Genomic DNA, 17,055 nt, shown 5'->3' with positions numbered 1-17,055 from the left:
AGCCAATGACTGCTGAACAGGAAACTTCTTTGGTGCTGTTTCTTATTCATCTGTCCACCCAGCCTCCAGGGTTGCCCTTAATTCCTGAGAGGCGTAGAGCAGTTCTCTTCTTCTAGCTGCTTGTTTTTTAAGTTCTTTATATGTCACAACCCCTACACCCAATAGTATCAGCTGCTCTGTGAAACCGACCAGGTGGTCCAATCCCAGGTCAAGTTTGAATGACTGGTAGTCATACTCCCTGAAAGGCTATACCTCCTGTTTTTAAGTTTCACTGCTTCTGCACGAATAGCATGATCCCCACTACTAAGGTCTCTGGTCAGTATACTTTGTGAAACTGTGCGTCCCCTCATAGCCTTTCTTGGTGTTCACATAATCTTTGTCACTTTCAACAGTATAGTACTCTTTTCTCCCCAATTGAGTGAGGCCACTGTACTGTCTAGACTTTCCCCACCTCCCAACACGGAAAAATTATGAAACTTTACCCAAGACTGCCTTTCTGGTCCTCCCCATTTTTCCAGTGCCAATTTCTTTGGGTCTGACATAGGCCCAAGAGATGTCCTCTAAGTATCAGATGGGCCTACCCTGTGTCCTCTTTGACTTCCCTGGTGGCTCAGACAGTAAAGTGCCTGCCTACAATGCGGGAGACGCTTTACCATCTGAGCCATCAGGGAAGTCGAAGAGGACACAGGGTAGGCCCATTTGATACCCAGGTTAGAATCCCTGGGTCGGGAAGATCTCCTGGAGAAGGAAATGGCAACCTACTCCAGTATTCTTGCCTGGAAAATCCCATGGACGGAAAAACCTGGTAGGCTACAGTCTACGAGGTTGCGAAGAGTCGGACACGACTAAGTGACTTCACTTTCAATTACTCTTTCTTTTATGTCCTCTTCAGCCCATTTTACTTAAGATTACATATCTGTGAGGTGACCCGCCCTTTTGCTTGAATTCTGTGAATCTCCCCCTGGCCCATCTTTGGGTAGAACCTAGACAGTACTGTTGGCACCCCACTCCAGCATTCTTGCCTGGAAAATCCCCATGGGCGGAGGAGCCTGGAAGGCTGCCTGGAAGGCTGCGACCCATGGGGTCGCTGAGGGTCGGATACGACTGGGCAACTTCACTTTCACGCATTGGAGAAGGAAATGGCAACCCACTCCAATGTTCTTGCCTGGAGAATCCCAGGGACAGGGGAGCCTGGTGGGCTGCCATCTGTGGGGTCACACAGAGTCGGACACAACGGAAGTGACTTAGCCGCAGACAGTACTGTTGCCCACTCCCAACCTTCTTTCCCTACATCCATGGCATTCGCTGATGTCCATGCAAATGGCAGTGAACAGATTTAGTTTTGAACTGGCCCTAAGGAAAGAGGTCGGAGTTGTATGGGCAAAAGGGAAGAATAAGAGCCACTGGAGAACTGAGAATGAATTATTTTAACTTTTTTTATATTAGTAACAAATACAGTGGAAAATAAACAAATACATACATATCTAAATAAATAAATAAATAACAGACATAAAGTAAAACCCCAAACTACAAAGCCTCTAAATTTGTGCTGTTGGATACTACACACATATGGCTGGTGAGCCCTTGAAATGTAGTTCAACTGAGTTAAGATGTGTTAAATACATACCAGTGAAGGACTTAATACAAAGATTAAAATGGGAAGTATCTCATTAATAATTTTTCTAAATGAACAAATGTTGAAATAATCATTTAAAGTATATTGGCTTAAAGGCTTCCCTGGTGGCTCTGTGGTAAAGAGTCCACCTGCCAATACAGAAGACAGGGTTAGATCCCTGGTTGGAGAATATTCCACATGCTGCAGAGTAGCTAAGCCCACACAACACAACTATTGAATCTGTGCTCTAGAGCCTAGGAACTGCAACTACTGAAGCCCATGCGCCCTAGAGCCTGTGCCCCACAACAGAAGCCACTGCAATGAGATGCTCACGCACCTCAATGAGAGAGTAGCTTCTGCTCCCCATAACTAGAGAAAAGCCCACACAACAAAAAAGACCCAGCACAGCCTAAATAAATAAACGAAATTATAAAAAATTATAAAAAATAATTGGCTTGAATAAAACACATTTAAATTTATTTTACCTGTTTCTTCTATTTTTTCTGTTTCTTAATGTGGACACTAAAGAAATTTATTACATATATGATTCATTCTATTTCTAATGCTATTCTAGAAGAAAACATAGAAGGAAATCTTTGTGACATTTAGATACAAATGCAAAAGTACAATCAAAAAAACTGATAAAATGGACTTTATTAAGAACTACCACTCACGAAGACCAAAACAGACATGTCTCCAAAGAAGAAACAGAGACGGCCAAGAGGAACATGAGAAGATGTCAAATATCACTAATTATCAGAGAAATGCAAATCAAAGTGACGATGAGATATCACGTCACACCAGCCAGAAAGGCTATCATCAAAAAATTCACAAACAATAAAGGCTGGAGAGGGTGTGGAGAGAAGGGAACCCTCTTATACTGTTGGTGGGAATGTAAACTGGTACAGCCACTATGGAGAACAGTATGGAGGTTGCTTAAAAACTAAAAACAGAGCTATCATATGACCCCGCAATCCATTCCTGGGCATATATCCAGAGAAAAACATGATCCGAAAAGATACATACACCCCAATGTTCATTGCAGCACTGATTACAATAGCCAAGATGTAGAAGGAACCTAAATGTCCACTAATAGGGGAATGGCTAAAAAAGATGTGGTACATATATATAATTCTTACTCAGCCATTAAAAAGAATGAAACAATGTCATTTGCAGCAACATGGATGGACCTAGAGATTGTCATACTGAATGAAATAAGTCAGACAGAGAAGGACAAATATCATCTGACATCCTTTACATGTGGAACCTAAAAAGAAATGATACAAATAAACTTACAAAACAGAAAGAGACTCACAGACTTAATGAGAACAAACTTATAGTTGTCAGAGGGAAGGATGAGGGAAGGAATAGTTACAGAGTGTGGGATCAATAGATACACACTGCTATATTTAAAATGAATAACCAACAAAAACCTACTGTATAATACAGGGAACTTTGCTCAAAGTTATGTGGCAACCTGGATGGGAGGGGAATTTGGAAGAGAATGCTGACTACAAACATCAAGAGGGAATTCTGGAGGGTAAAGGAACAGCTTAAATCCTAAATAACATAAAAAAGCAAAACAAGTAAGACATTTAAAAATGGAATCTTCATTTTAAGCTACATGAAGAGATAGGAATAATCCAAAGGATCCAAATACTAATAAAAGCTACTAAAAACAAGACTGGGAGTGGACTTTGGCTCAGATCATGAACTTTTTATTGTCAAATTCATACTTAAATTGAAGTAGGGAAAATCACTAGATCATTCAGGTATGACCTAAATCAAATCCCTTATGATCATACAGTGGAAGTGAGAAATAGATTTAAGGGACTAGATCTGATAGACAGAGTGCCTGATGAACCATGGGGAGGTTCATGACATTGTACAGAAGACAGAAATCAAGACCATCCCCAGGGAAAAGAAATGCAAAAAAGCAAAATGGCTGTCTGAGGAGGCCTTACAAATAGCTATGAAAAGAAGAGAAGTGAGAGGCAAAGGAGAAAAGGAAAGATATACCCATTTGACTGCAGAGTTCCAAAGAATAGCAAGGAGAGATAAGAAAGCCTTCCTCAGCGATCAATGCAACGAAATAGAGGAAAACAACAAAATGGGAAAGACTACAGATCTCTTCAAGAAAATTAGAGATACCAAGAGAACATTTCATGAAAAGATGGGCTCGATAAAGGACAGAAATGGTATGGACCTAACAGAAGTAGAAGATATTAAGAAGAGGTGGCAAGAATACACAGAAGAACTGTACAAAAAAGACCCAGATAATCACAATGGTGTGATCACTCACCTAGAGCCCGACATCCTGGAATGTGAAGTTAGGTGGGTCTTAGGAAGCACCACTACGAACAAAGCTAGTGGACGTGATGGAATTCCAGTTGAGCTAATTCAATTCCTAAAAGATGATGCTGTGAAAGCGCTACACTCAATATGCCAGCAAATTTGGAAAACTCAGCAGTGGCCACAGGACTGGAAAAGGCCAGTTTTCATTCCAATCCCAAAGAAAGGCAATGCCAAAGAATGCTCAAACTACAGCACAATTGCACTCATCTCACATGCTAGTAAAGTAATGCTCTAAATTCTCCAAGCCAGGCTTCAGCAGTATGTGAACCATAAACTTCCAGATGTTCAAGCTGGTTTTAGAAAAGGCAGAGGAACCAGAGATCAAATTGCCAACATCTGCTGGATCATCAAAAAAGCAAGAGAGTTCCAGAAAAACATCTATTACTGCTTTATTGACTATGCCAAAGCCTCTGACTGTGTGGATCACCACAAACTGTGGAAAATTCTGAAAGAGATGGGAATACCAGACCACCTGACCTACCTCTTGAGAAATCTGTATGCAGGTCAGGAAGTAACAGTTAGAACTGGACATGGAACAACAGACCGGTTCCAAATAGGAAAAGGAGTAAGTCAAGACTGTATACTGTCACCATGCTTATTTAACTTATATGCAAAGTACATCATGAGAAACGCTGGACAGGATGAAGCACAAGCTGGAATCAAGGTTGCCAGGAGAAATATTAATAACCTCAGATATGCAGGTGACACCACCCTTATGGCAGAAAGTGAAGAGGAACTAAAAAGCCTCTTGATGAAAGTGAAAGAAGAGAACAAAAAAGTTGGCTTAAAGCTCAACATTCAGAAAACATCATGGCATCCAGTCTCATCACGTCATGGGAAATAGATGGGGAAACAGTGAAAACAGTGGCAGACTTTATTTTTCTGGGCTCCAAAATCACTGCAGACGGTGACTGCAGTCATGAAATTAAAAGACGCATACTCCCTGGAAGAAAAGTTATGACCAACCTAGACAGCATATTAAAAAGCAGAGACATTACTTTGTCAACAAGGGTCCGTCTAGTCAAGGCTTGGTTTTTCCAGTGGTCATGTATGGATGTGAGAATTAGACTTTAAAGAAAGGTGAGTGCCAAAGAATGGATGCTTTTGAACTGTGGTGTTGGAGAAGACTCTTGAGAGTCCCTTGGACTGCAAGGAGATCCAATGAGTCCATCCTAAAGATCAGTCCTGGGTGTTCATTGGAAGGACTGATGCTGAAGCTGAAACTTCAATACTTTGGCCACCTGATGCAAAGAACTGACTCATTTGAAAAGACCCTGATGCTGAGAAAGATTGAAGGTGGGAAGAGAAGGGGACCACAGAGGATGAGATGGCTGGAGGGCATCACCAACTCAATGAACAAGAGTTTGAGTAAACTCCGGGAGTTGATGATGGACAGGGAGGCCTGGCATACTGCAGTCCATGAGGTCGCAAAGAGTTGGACACAACTGAGCGACTGAACCAAACTGAAAAGCAGTTAAGACAGGGCAGAAGTTACATAGCAGGAAGTAGAAAGAAAAACTACAGGAGTAGAGAGCAAGTCTAACCACAGAAATTACCAGAAAGCACAAGCAAAAATACACCTCTTCAGTGACAACACTATTTTTCTTCAAAAAGAAAAAGAAAAAATTTTGAGGAGGTAGTTCTAAGAACCCATCCATCCACAGAAACTTACATCAATTGAGCAAAAACTGTCAGAGATAAATTTGCCAAAACTCTGGAAAGTGGTGAAAGCTTTATGTCAACCAAGCAAATACTGAAACAAAATAAAGGTGACTTAAAAACAGTATAAAAACCTTAAGGCATTTTTATTTTCCCCTTCTTCATTCTTGGGTCAATAACAATCTTGAATGCCCTAGCCCACATTCCAATGGTTGGACCCTTGACCCTAGTTCTACAGGGAGCAGAGTATACTTTGTTTTCAAAGAATTTGTTTGTCTATTGTGACCTGTATGGGGCTACCTCAAGGACTGATCGAGGGCACTCTCCTTTGATCAATCTGGATCTCTTTAGACAGAAAAGTAGCTATCAAGGGGCAATTCTTTGAAAAAGAATTTAAGGAAAATGAAAAATCCACTACCAGAACTTCCCTGGTGGTCCCGGGGCTAAGACTCTGTGCTCCCAATATAAGGATCCATGGTTCAATCTCTGGGCAGGGAACTAGATCCCTTATGCCACAACTAAGAGTTTATATGGTGCAACTAAAGATCCCATGTGCCACAACTAAGACCCAGCAGAGTCAAATAAGTAAATAAAAATAAATATTTAAAAAGAAAAAAAATTAAAATCCGCTGCCTTTTGGGACAAAATATTACAGTTAAGTGAAATAAGACATGTCTAAAATCTGGAGAAAAAGCTGCAAAGTGAATTTCTTTGGGAAATTAGGGCACTGAAAAACATGTGGGGAATTTAGAAGGACATGCACATGTCCAAGGTAAGACACCTACTCACAGAAAACAACTGGCTCATCTCTAGGCATAGCATGAACAGGAAATAAAGGCTAACATGGAGTTTCATACAGCCCAGCTGAGTGTTAGAATGTCTCAACACAGAGTCAGCCTGCAAAGACTAGGAAAGAATTTCCTTTCTTCCTTTTCTCTTTCCTCTTATTTTCTTTGTTATTCAAGGTGTTCAGGAAATCTCTCTCATAACACTAGCAGATCACAGCTAAAGAAAAAGAGATTTCAGATACTGTTACACATATAATGTTTATGTCCTCCCAACCCCTTTCAAACTTATATGCTAAAGTCCTAAGGGCTAGTGTGATGATGCATGGGGATGAGCCTTTGGAAGGTAATTAGGTTTTGTTGTTCTTCAGTCGCTCAGTCGTGTCCAACTCTTTGAGACCACACGGACCGCCGCACGCCAGACTTCCCTGTCCTTCACCATCTTCTGAAGCTTGCTCAAACTCATGTCCATTGAGGTGATGCCAACCATCTCGTCTTCTGTCGTCCCCTTCTCCTCCTGCCTTCAATCTTTCCCAGCATCAGGGTCTTTTCTATACAATCGGCTCCTCCCATCCAGGTGGCCGAAGTATTAGAACTTCAGCTTGAGCATCAGGCCTTCCAAAGAATACTCAGGACTGATTTCCTTTAGAATTAACTGGTTTGATCTCTCTGCAAGTCTCTCTCAAGAGTCTTTCCCAAAAGCACAGTAAGAAGGCATCAATTCTTTAGCACTCAGCCTACTTTATGGTCCCAACTCTCACATCCATAGCTTTGATAAGAAGGACCTTCATTGGTAAAGTAATGTCTCTGCTTTTTAATATGCAATCTAGGTTGGTTATAGTTTTTCTTCCAGGGAGCAAGCGCCTTTTAATTTCATGGCCACAATCACCATCTGCAGTGATTTTGGAGCCCAAGAAATAAGTCTCTCAATGTTACCATTGTTTCCCCATCTATTTGCCATGAAGTGATGAGATCAGATGCCATGATACTAGTTTTTTGAATGCTGAGTTTCAAGCCAGCTTTCTCACTCTCCTCTTTCACACTCATCAAGAGGTTCTTTAGTTCCTCTTCACTTTCTGCCATAAGGGTGGTGTCGTCTGCATATCTGAGGTTATTGCTGTGTCTCCCGGCAATCTTGATTTCAGTTTGTGCTTCTTCCAACCCAGCATTTTGCATGATGTACTCTGCAACCAAGTTAAATAAGCAGGGTAACAATATACAGCCTCGACGTACTCCTTTGACAATTCTGAACCAGTCCATTGTTCCATGTCTAGTTCTAACTGTTGCTTCTTGACCTGCATACAGGTTTCTCAGGAGGCAGGTAAGGTGGTCTGGTATTCCCATCTCTTCAAGAATATTTCAGTTTGTTGTAATCCACATAGTCTAAGGCTTTAGCATACTCAATGAAGCAGATTTTTTACGGAATTCTCTTGCCTTTTCTATGATCCATTGGATGTTGGCAATTTGATCTCTGGTTCCTCCACCTTTTCTAAATCCAGCTTGAACATCTGGAAGTTCTCCATTCATGTACTGTTGAAGCCTAGTTTGCAGAATTTTGAGCATTACTTTGCTATTATGTGAGATGAATGTAATTGTGCAATAGTTTGAACATTCTTTTTCATTGCCTTTATTTGGGAATGGAATGAAAACTGACCTTTTCCAGTCCTGTGGCCACTGTTCAGTTTTCCAAATTTGCTGGCATATTGATTGCAACATTTGAACAGCATCATCTTTTAGGATTTGAAATAGCTCAGCTGGAATTCCATCACCTCCACTAGCTTTGTTCATAGTGATGCTTTCTAAGGCCCATGTGACTTCGCACACCAGGATGTCTGGCTCCAGGTGAGTGATCACACCATCATGTTAGGTCATAAAGGTGGAGCCCTCATGATAGGATTAGTGCCCCTTAGACAAAGAGGGCTTGCTCTAGTTCCCTCATCTGTCTCTCAAGGCCATGCAAGAAGAAAGTGAGAAGGTGGTCATCTGCAAGGCAGAAGAGAGTTGCTGCTGCTGCTGCTAAGTTGCTTCAGTCGTGTCCAACTTTGTGAGACCCCATAGACAGCAGCCCACCAGGCTCCGCCATCCCTGGGATTCTCCAGGCAAGAACACTGGAGTGGGTTGCCATTTCCTTCTCCAATGCATGAAAGTGAAAAGTGAAAGTGAAGTCGCTCAGTCGTGTCCAACTCTTCATGACCCAATGGACTGTAGCCTACCAGCCTCCTCCATCCATGGGATTTTCCAGGCAAGAGTACTGGAGTGGGGTGCCATGAAGAGAGTTATCAGAATTCAATTGTGCCGGGACCATGATCTCAGAGTTCTAGCCTTCACAACTGTGCAAAAATAAATTTCTGTTATTCGGTATTTTGTTACAGTAGCTTTAGCAGATTAAGACAGAAACCACTCATAACCAAATAAATTACAAAAATAGTTTACAAAAAGTCACTAAACAAACAGAAAACTACAACCCACAGAAAGCAACAAAAACAAGCTATGAGTAATGGGGAAGAATCTTATTTCCCAAGTTATCAAGCTACGATATTTTAAATACCACTTATCAAAAAAAATTATGACACATGCAGGTAAACAAAAAGGATGGTCCATTCAAAGCAGAAGTGAAGTGAAGTGAAGTCACTCAGTCGTGTCCGACTCTTTGTGACCCCATGGGCTGTAGCCTACCGGGCTCCTCCATCCATGGGATTTTCCAGGCAAGAATTCAAAGGAGAAATAAATGGAAACTATCTATGAGGAAAGAACAGAAATCCGACTTACTAGAGAAAGACTTTTAATCACTGTCTTAAATATGCTCAAAAAACTCAATAAAAAACATTAAAAAAGAACTAATGAAAATCAGAAGGATGACATGTGAACAAATGGAGACTATCAATAAAGAGATAAAGATTATTTCACAAAACAACAACAAAGAAATCTAGAACTCAACAGTACGCTATAGGATTTTAACAGCAACTTTAGGCAGGCACAAGAAAGATCAGAGAACTTGAGGACTAGCCAGCTAAACTTATTCAGTCTCAGAAACACAAAGAAAAATGAACAGAGCCTAAGAGATATTATGGGACCCCAATAAGTGTACCAGTACATGCAGAACAGGGAGTCTCAGAAGGAAAAGAAAGAAGAGAAAAATATTTGATGAAATAATAGCTGAAAACATCCTAGAAAACTTCCTAAATTTGACCAAATATAGGAAACCACATATTTATGAAGTTCAACATGCTCCAAGAAGGATAAATGAAAGACACCCACAGCAAAACACATTATGATTAAGCTGTGCATGCTTAGTCACTCAGTCATATCCAACTCTTTGTGACTCTATGGACTGTAGCCTGCCAGGCTCCTCTGTCCATGGGCTTTTCCCAGCAAGAATACTGGAGTGGGTTGCCACTTCCTCCTCCAGGGGATCCTCCTGACCCAGGGATCAAACCCATGCCCTCCCACATCTTCTGCACTGCTGGTGGATTCTTTACCATTGAGCCACCAGGAAAGCCCATGATTAAGCTATCAAAAGCCAAAAAGAACCTTGAAAATAACAAGAGAAAAGTATTTCATGTATAAGGAATCCTCAATAAGATTAGAAGCTAATTTCTCATCAGAAAATATAAAGGTTAGGAGGCAGTGTGATACATATTTAAAGTGAAAAACAAAAACTGTGAACCAAAGGGAAAAAACTGTCCTTCAAAACTGAGGCAGTAATATTTTCCTAGCTAAACAAAAGCTGAAGGAGACTGTCACTACTAGATCTATGCTTCAAGAAACGCTAAGTGGGAAATGAAAAGACACTAGACAGTCACTGGAAGCTATACAAAGAAATAAAAACACAGGTAAACAGGTAAATATTAAAGCCAGTATTATTGTGCTTTTGATTTGTAACTCCTCTTTTTTCTGTATGATTTAACAAAAAATGCACAAAACAATAACTATAAATTGATGTTAATGGGCACGTAATATATAAAGGCACAACATGTGATTACAGCATAAAGGAAGAGAGATAGAAGTATAGCTGTATACTGCTGAAGCTGGTGTTAATTCAAAACAGAAAAACTTCAAAATATACCAAAAAGGAAATTAGAAAAGAATCAAATCAGTACAATATAAAAAAGTCAAACACGAAAGGCAGTAATGAAGGAACAGGGCAGGGAGTGGGGACAGATAACACATTAAAAAAACAGCAAAATGGCACAATTAAATGTTTCTTTATCAGTTATTATTTTAAGTATAAAAGGATTAAACACACCAATTAAAAAGCAAAGATTAGCAGAAGGAATAAAAAGACATGACTCAACTAAAGGTGATCTACAAGAGACTAAGATTCAAAGACAAAACTAAGTGGAAAGTAAAAGGACGGAAAGGTATGCAAAAGACAGCTTGGGTGGCTGTACCAATATGAGATAAAATGGACTTTAAATTTTTAAAAAATTATAGGATAGTTAAAAAGGTATTATATATTGATAAAAGGGACAACCCTCAGAAGATATAAAAACAATAAACATATAGATAATAATAACAGAGCCTCCAAAGTGTACTAAGAAAAAATTGACAGAATTGAAGGGAGAAACAGTTATACAATAATAGTCGGAGATGTTAATACCCTACCATCACTGTGGTACAGAACAACTAGAAAGAAGACCAATAATGAAATAAAAACCTTGAAAAATATTATAAGCCAACTAGATATAACAGACATTTGCAGAATACTCCACTCCCAAACAACAGAAATATGTATTTTTCTTTAGAGCATACAGAATATTCTCTAGGATAACACATTATACATAGCCACAAAACAAGTTTCAATAAATTTTCAAACACTAAAGTCATATAAAAGATTGTTTCACTACTAAAAATGAATGTACAGCTATAAACATCTTCATTTTAAAAAACAAAAGATCTCAAGCCAATAATCTAATTTTATACCTTAAGGAACAGAAAAAGAACTAACTAAACCCAAAGGCAGCAAAAGGAAGAAAACAATAAAATCAAAATAAAATTAATAAAAAATAGATAAAATTAACAACACCAAAAGTTGTTTCTTCACAAAGACTAACAAAATTGACAAACTTCTAGCTAGACGAAGAATAAGAGAAAGAAGACTCAAATTACTAAAGTCAGAAGTGAAAGTAGGGATATCACTACTGACCTTATGCAAATAAAAATATAAAAATAATGTTATGAACAATTATATGAAAATGTATTAGGTATCCCAGATGAAATGGAAAAATCCCTAAAAAACAAACTACCAAAACTGACTCAAGAAAAAAATAGAAAATCCAAATTGACTTACAAGCAAAAAGATTGTATCAGCAATCAAAAGGGTAATCAAAAGGCTTCCAACAAAGAAAAGACAAGAATGAGATGGCCTCACCGTTAAATTCTACCAATCATTAAGAGAATTAATACAAATCCTTCTGTAACATTTCCAAAAAACTGAAGAGGAAACACTTCATAAGTCAGTCTATGAGGTCACTATGACCCTAATAACAAAGTCAGACAAACAGAGCACAAGGAAAGAAAACTAGAGACCTATATACGTTACAGATAAAGGTGAAAAAAACCCTCAGCATAATACTAGCAATATGGAATAAACTACATATTAGGAGTATAAGGCATGATCAAGTGGAATATTACAGGATTGCAAGGGGGTTCAACAAAGAGGAATCATTATACCACATTCTTAAGCTGAAGGAAAAACAAAACAAAATAACATGATCCATTTAAATGACGCAGAAAAAGAATCTGAAAAGCCAACAACCTTTCATGGTAAAAATAGACTATGAATAAAAAGGAACTTCTTTAACATGATAAAAGACACTTATGAAAAACGCAGAACTAAATCATACTCAATTATGAAAGACTAAAAGCTTTTATTTACCCTAAGATCAAGAACAAGATAGGATGCCCACTTTTGCCACTTCTATGCAACATTATATAGAAAATTCTAGCAGATCAATTAGGCAAGAAAAAGAAATGCAAAACATCAAAACTGGAATAGAAGCAAACTATCCATATTCCCAGATCACAAGATCATATACAAAATCCTAAGGAATTCACACACACACACACATACATACCTCCAACAACCATTAGAGCTAATAAATTCAGCAAAGTTAAAGGATAAAAGATCAATGCACCAAACTAGGTTATATTTGCTACATACACTAGCAAAGAACAATCTGAAAAGGCTCTTAGAAAAATAATTCTCTTTATGATGTGGTCTAAAAGAATAAAATATCTAGGAATAAATTTAACCAAGGAAGTGAAAGATTGGTACAGTGAAAACTACAAAATATGATTAAAAGAAATTTTAAAAGACCTAAATAAGTGAAAAAACATCAAATGTTCACAGATTCCAAGATTTACTTTCATTAAGAGTACCCAAAGTAATCTACAAATTCCATACAATCCTTATCAAAATTCCAATAGCTTTTTTTGTAGAAATGGAAAACCCAATCCTCAGATTCATATAGAACAGCAAGGAATCCACAAGAGTTATAATAATCTTGGGAAAAGAAAAACTTGAAAGACTCACACTTGGTTATTTCAAAACTTACTATTAAAAAGAACTGAGAGTCCAAAACTGAACATATACATCTATCAACAACTGCTTTTTCAAAAATGTGCAAAAACAGTTCAATAGGGAAAGAACAGTCTATTCCACAAACAGTGCTAAGAAAACTAGATATTCATATCACATGCAAAATAATGAACCTGGACCCCTACTTTACACCACATACAACAATTGACTCAAAATGGATTAACAACATATATATAAGACCTCAAAACATTAAACTCTTTGAAAAAAATAAAAGGGTATATCTTTAAGACCTCAGATTTGGTAATGAGTTCTTAGACATGACATTTAAACAATGAGCAACAAAGAATGGTCAAACTACCGTACAATTGCACTCATTTCACATGCTAGCAAGATAATGCTCAAAATCCTTCAAGCTAGGCTTCAACAGTACGTGAACCATGAGCTTCCAATGTACAAAATGGATTTAGAAAAGGCAGAGGAACCAGAGATCAAACTGCGAAAATCTGCTGGATCACAGAGAAAGCAAGGTAATTCCAGAAAACATCTACTTCTGCTTCACTGACCATGCTAAAACCTTTGACTGTGTGGATCACAACAAACCGTGGAAAATTCTTAAAAGAGATGGGAATCCCAAACCACTTTACCTGCCTCTTGAGAAACATGTGTGCAGGTCAAGAAGCAACAGTTAGAATAGGACATGGAAGAATGGACTGGTTCAAATTTGTAAAGGAAGTTAAGTCAAGGCTGTATGTTGTCACCCTGCTTATTTAACTTTTATGCAGAGTACATCATGGAAATGCCAGGCTGGATGAAGCACAAGCTGAATCAAGACTGCTGGGAGAAATATCAATAACCCTCAGATATGCAAATGACAACACCCTTACAGCAGAAAGCAAAGAGGAACTAAAGAACCTCCTGATGAAGGTTTAAGAGGAGAGTGAAAAAGCTGGCTCAAAACTCAACATTTAAAAAACTAAGATCATGACATCTAGTCCCATCACTTCATAGCAAACAGATGGGGAAACAATGGAAACAGTGAGAGAATTTATTTTCTTGGCCTCCAAATCACTGTGGACAGTGACTGCAGCCATGAAATTAAAAGACACTTGCTCCCTGGAAGAAAAGCAATGACAAACCTAGACAGTGTATTAAAAAGCAGAGACATTACTTTGCTGACAAAAGTCCATACTGTCAAAGCTATGGTTTTTTCAGTAGTTATGGACAGATGTGAGTTGGACCATAAAGAAGGCTGAGCCCTGAAGAACTGATGCCTTCTGTCGTGCCAGAGAAGATTTTTGAGAGTCCCTTGGACTTCAAGGAGATCAAACCAGTTAAGGCTAAAGGAAATCAGTCCTGAATATTCATCGCAAGGACTGGTGTTGAAGCAGAAGCTTCAATACTTTGGCCATGTGATGCAAAGTGCCAACTTACTGGAAAAGACCCTGATGCTGGGAAACAGTGAAGGCAGGAGAAGAGGGCGACAGAGGATGAGATGGTTTGATGGCATCACCAACTCAATGGACATGAGTTTGAGCAAACTCCAGGAGATGGTAATGGACAGCAAAGCCTGGCATGCTGCAGTCCATGGGGTCGCAAAGAGTGGGAAATGACCTAGTGACTAAACAAGAACAAATAGTTGACTTATAGTATCATGTTAGTTTCAGGTGTACAGCACAAGGATCCAGATAGCCAGATAAGATTCCTTTTTGGATTCTTCTCCTTTAGATGTTATTACAAAATATTCAGTATAGTTCCCTATGCTATACACTAGGTTCTTGTTGGTTATCTACTTTATATAGAGTAGTGTACATATGTTAATGACAATCTGCTAATTTATCCCTCCTTCCAACCCCATTTCCCCTTTAGTAACCATAAATTTGTTTTCTATGTCTGTGAAGACTGCTTTAATATTTAAAACATTTTTCCCAACCCTGGAGTAATTCCAGAGTCCTTATTCTGCCTGCAGCACACCAGGCTTCCCTGTCCATCACCAACTCCTGGAGCTTGCTTAAACTCATGCTCATCGAGTCGGTGATGCCATCCAACCATGTCATCCTCTGTTGTCCCCTTCTCCTCCTGCCTTCAATCTTTCCCACCAAGAGGGTCTTTTCCAATGAGTCAGTTCTTTGCATCAGTATTGGGAGCTTCAGCTTCAGCATCAGTCCTTCCAATGACTGTTCAGGACTGATTTCCTTTAGGATTGACTGGTTTGATCTCCTTGCAGTCCAAGGGACTCTCAAGAGTCTTCTCCAACACCACAGTTCAAAAACATCAATTCTTCGGTGCTCAGCTTTCTTTATAGTCCAACTCTCACATCCATACATGACTACTGGGAAAACCATAGCTTTGACTAGACGGACCTTTGTCAGCAAAGTAATGTCTCTGCTTTTTAGTATGCTATCTAAGTTGGTCATAGCTTTTCTTCCAAGGAGCAAGCATCTTTTAATTTCATGGCTGCAGTTACTATCTGCAGTGATTTTGGAGGCCAAAAAAATAAAGTCTCTCACTGTTTCCATTGTTTCCCCATCTGTTTGCCATGAAGTGATGGGACCAAATGTCATGATCTTAGTTTTTTAAATGTTGAGTTTTAAGCCAGTATTTTCACCTTCCTCTTTCACTTTCATCAAGAGGCTCTTCAGTATCTCTTTATATAAAGATTTGCATAAGAATGTTAGGCCGGTTTTATCCATGATAATCAAAAAGTAACTAACAACTCAAATATCCATTAACAAGTGAACAGATACATGAAATGTGAAATATTTATATAATATAATACTCGTTGTTGTTCAGTCACCAAGTTGTGTCCGACTCTTTGTGACCCCATGGACTGCACACTAGGCTTCTGTGTCCCTCACCATCTCCTGGAGTTTGCCCAAGTTCACGCCCATTGCATCAGTGATGCGACCCAGCCATATCATCCATCCTCTGTCGCCCTCTTCTCCTTCTGCCTTCAATTTTTCCCAGCATCAGGGTCTGTTCCAATGAGTTGGCTATTTGCATCACATGGCCAAAGTACTGGAGCTTCCGCTTTAGCATCAGTATTTCCAATGAGTATTCAGGATTGATTTCTTTTAAGATTGACTGGTTTGATCTCCTTGCTGTCCAAGGGACTCTCAAGAGTCTTCTCCAGCACCACAATTAGAAAGCATCAATTATTCGGTGTCTGCCTTCTTTATGGTCCAGCTCTCACAACTATATGTGACTACTGGAAAGACCATAGCCTTGACTATACGGACCTTTGTTGGAAAAGTGATGTCCTTGCTTTTTATCACATTGTCTAGGTTTGTCATAGCTTTCCTGCCAAGAAGCAATCGTCTTTTAATTTCATGGCTGCAGTCACAATCCACAGTGATTTTAGAGCCAAAGAAGAGGAAATCATATAATATAATACTTGTTGTTCAAGTCGTGTCTGACGATACTACTCAGTAGTAAAAAAAAAAAAAAAAAAAGAATGAATTTGATACATGCATCAATGCAGATAAATCTCGAAAATACTGAGTTCAAGTAGCAAATACAAAATGTATATGCTACATGATTCCATATACATATTCAAAACTAGAAAACACTTATCTAGTGATAGAAATAAGGACAATAATTGCTTCTGGAGGTGAACCGATGGGTCAGAGACATCAAAGAACTTCTGAGGGTGACAGATATGTTCTTTATCTTAATCGGAGCTATGGTTTCTTGAGCATACTTTTGTTGAAATTTGTCAAACTGTATTACTAAAGGTATACCTCAACAACAACAAGAAAACCTACTAGGGAAAAATTTAATGAATGACTGGAAAGCGTCTGCCTGCAATGCAGGAGATCTGGGTTCGATCCCTGGGTCAGGAAGATCCCCTGGAGAAGGAAATGGCAACCCACTCCAGTATTCTTGCCTGGAGAATCTCATGGACAGAGGAGCCTGGTGGGCTACAGTCCACAGGGTCGCAAAGAGTTGGACACGACTGAGCGATCTATAGATAGAACCCTATCTCACTCCATGCCTTCATTAACTCACTCAAAAAATATTTATTGAGGATCAGCTACATTCTTGGCACCGGTTTAGGGCTGGGGATACAGTGAATAAATATAGAAAACCCTGCTTTCATTACA

The 17,055-nt window shown here is 39.0% G+C and overlaps 1 protein-coding gene across 1 annotated transcript in view; it reads right to left on the bottom strand.

Moving 5' to 3' along the window:
- FAF1 (Fas associated factor 1) overlaps nucleotides 1-17,055 on the bottom strand; it is a 498,603-nt gene that overhangs the window by 444,714 nt on the left and 36,834 nt on the right. The window lies entirely within an intron of this gene.

The sequence above is a fragment of the Bos mutus genome, chromosome 3 (assembly GCF_027580195.1).
Source record: "Bos mutus isolate GX-2022 chromosome 3, NWIPB_WYAK_1.1, whole genome shotgun sequence".
Taxonomy (NCBI): domain Eukaryota; kingdom Metazoa; phylum Chordata; class Mammalia; order Artiodactyla; family Bovidae; genus Bos; species Bos mutus.
The sequence above is the reverse complement of the archived record's forward strand: the minus strand, read 5'-3'. Positions and strand labels throughout refer to the sequence as shown.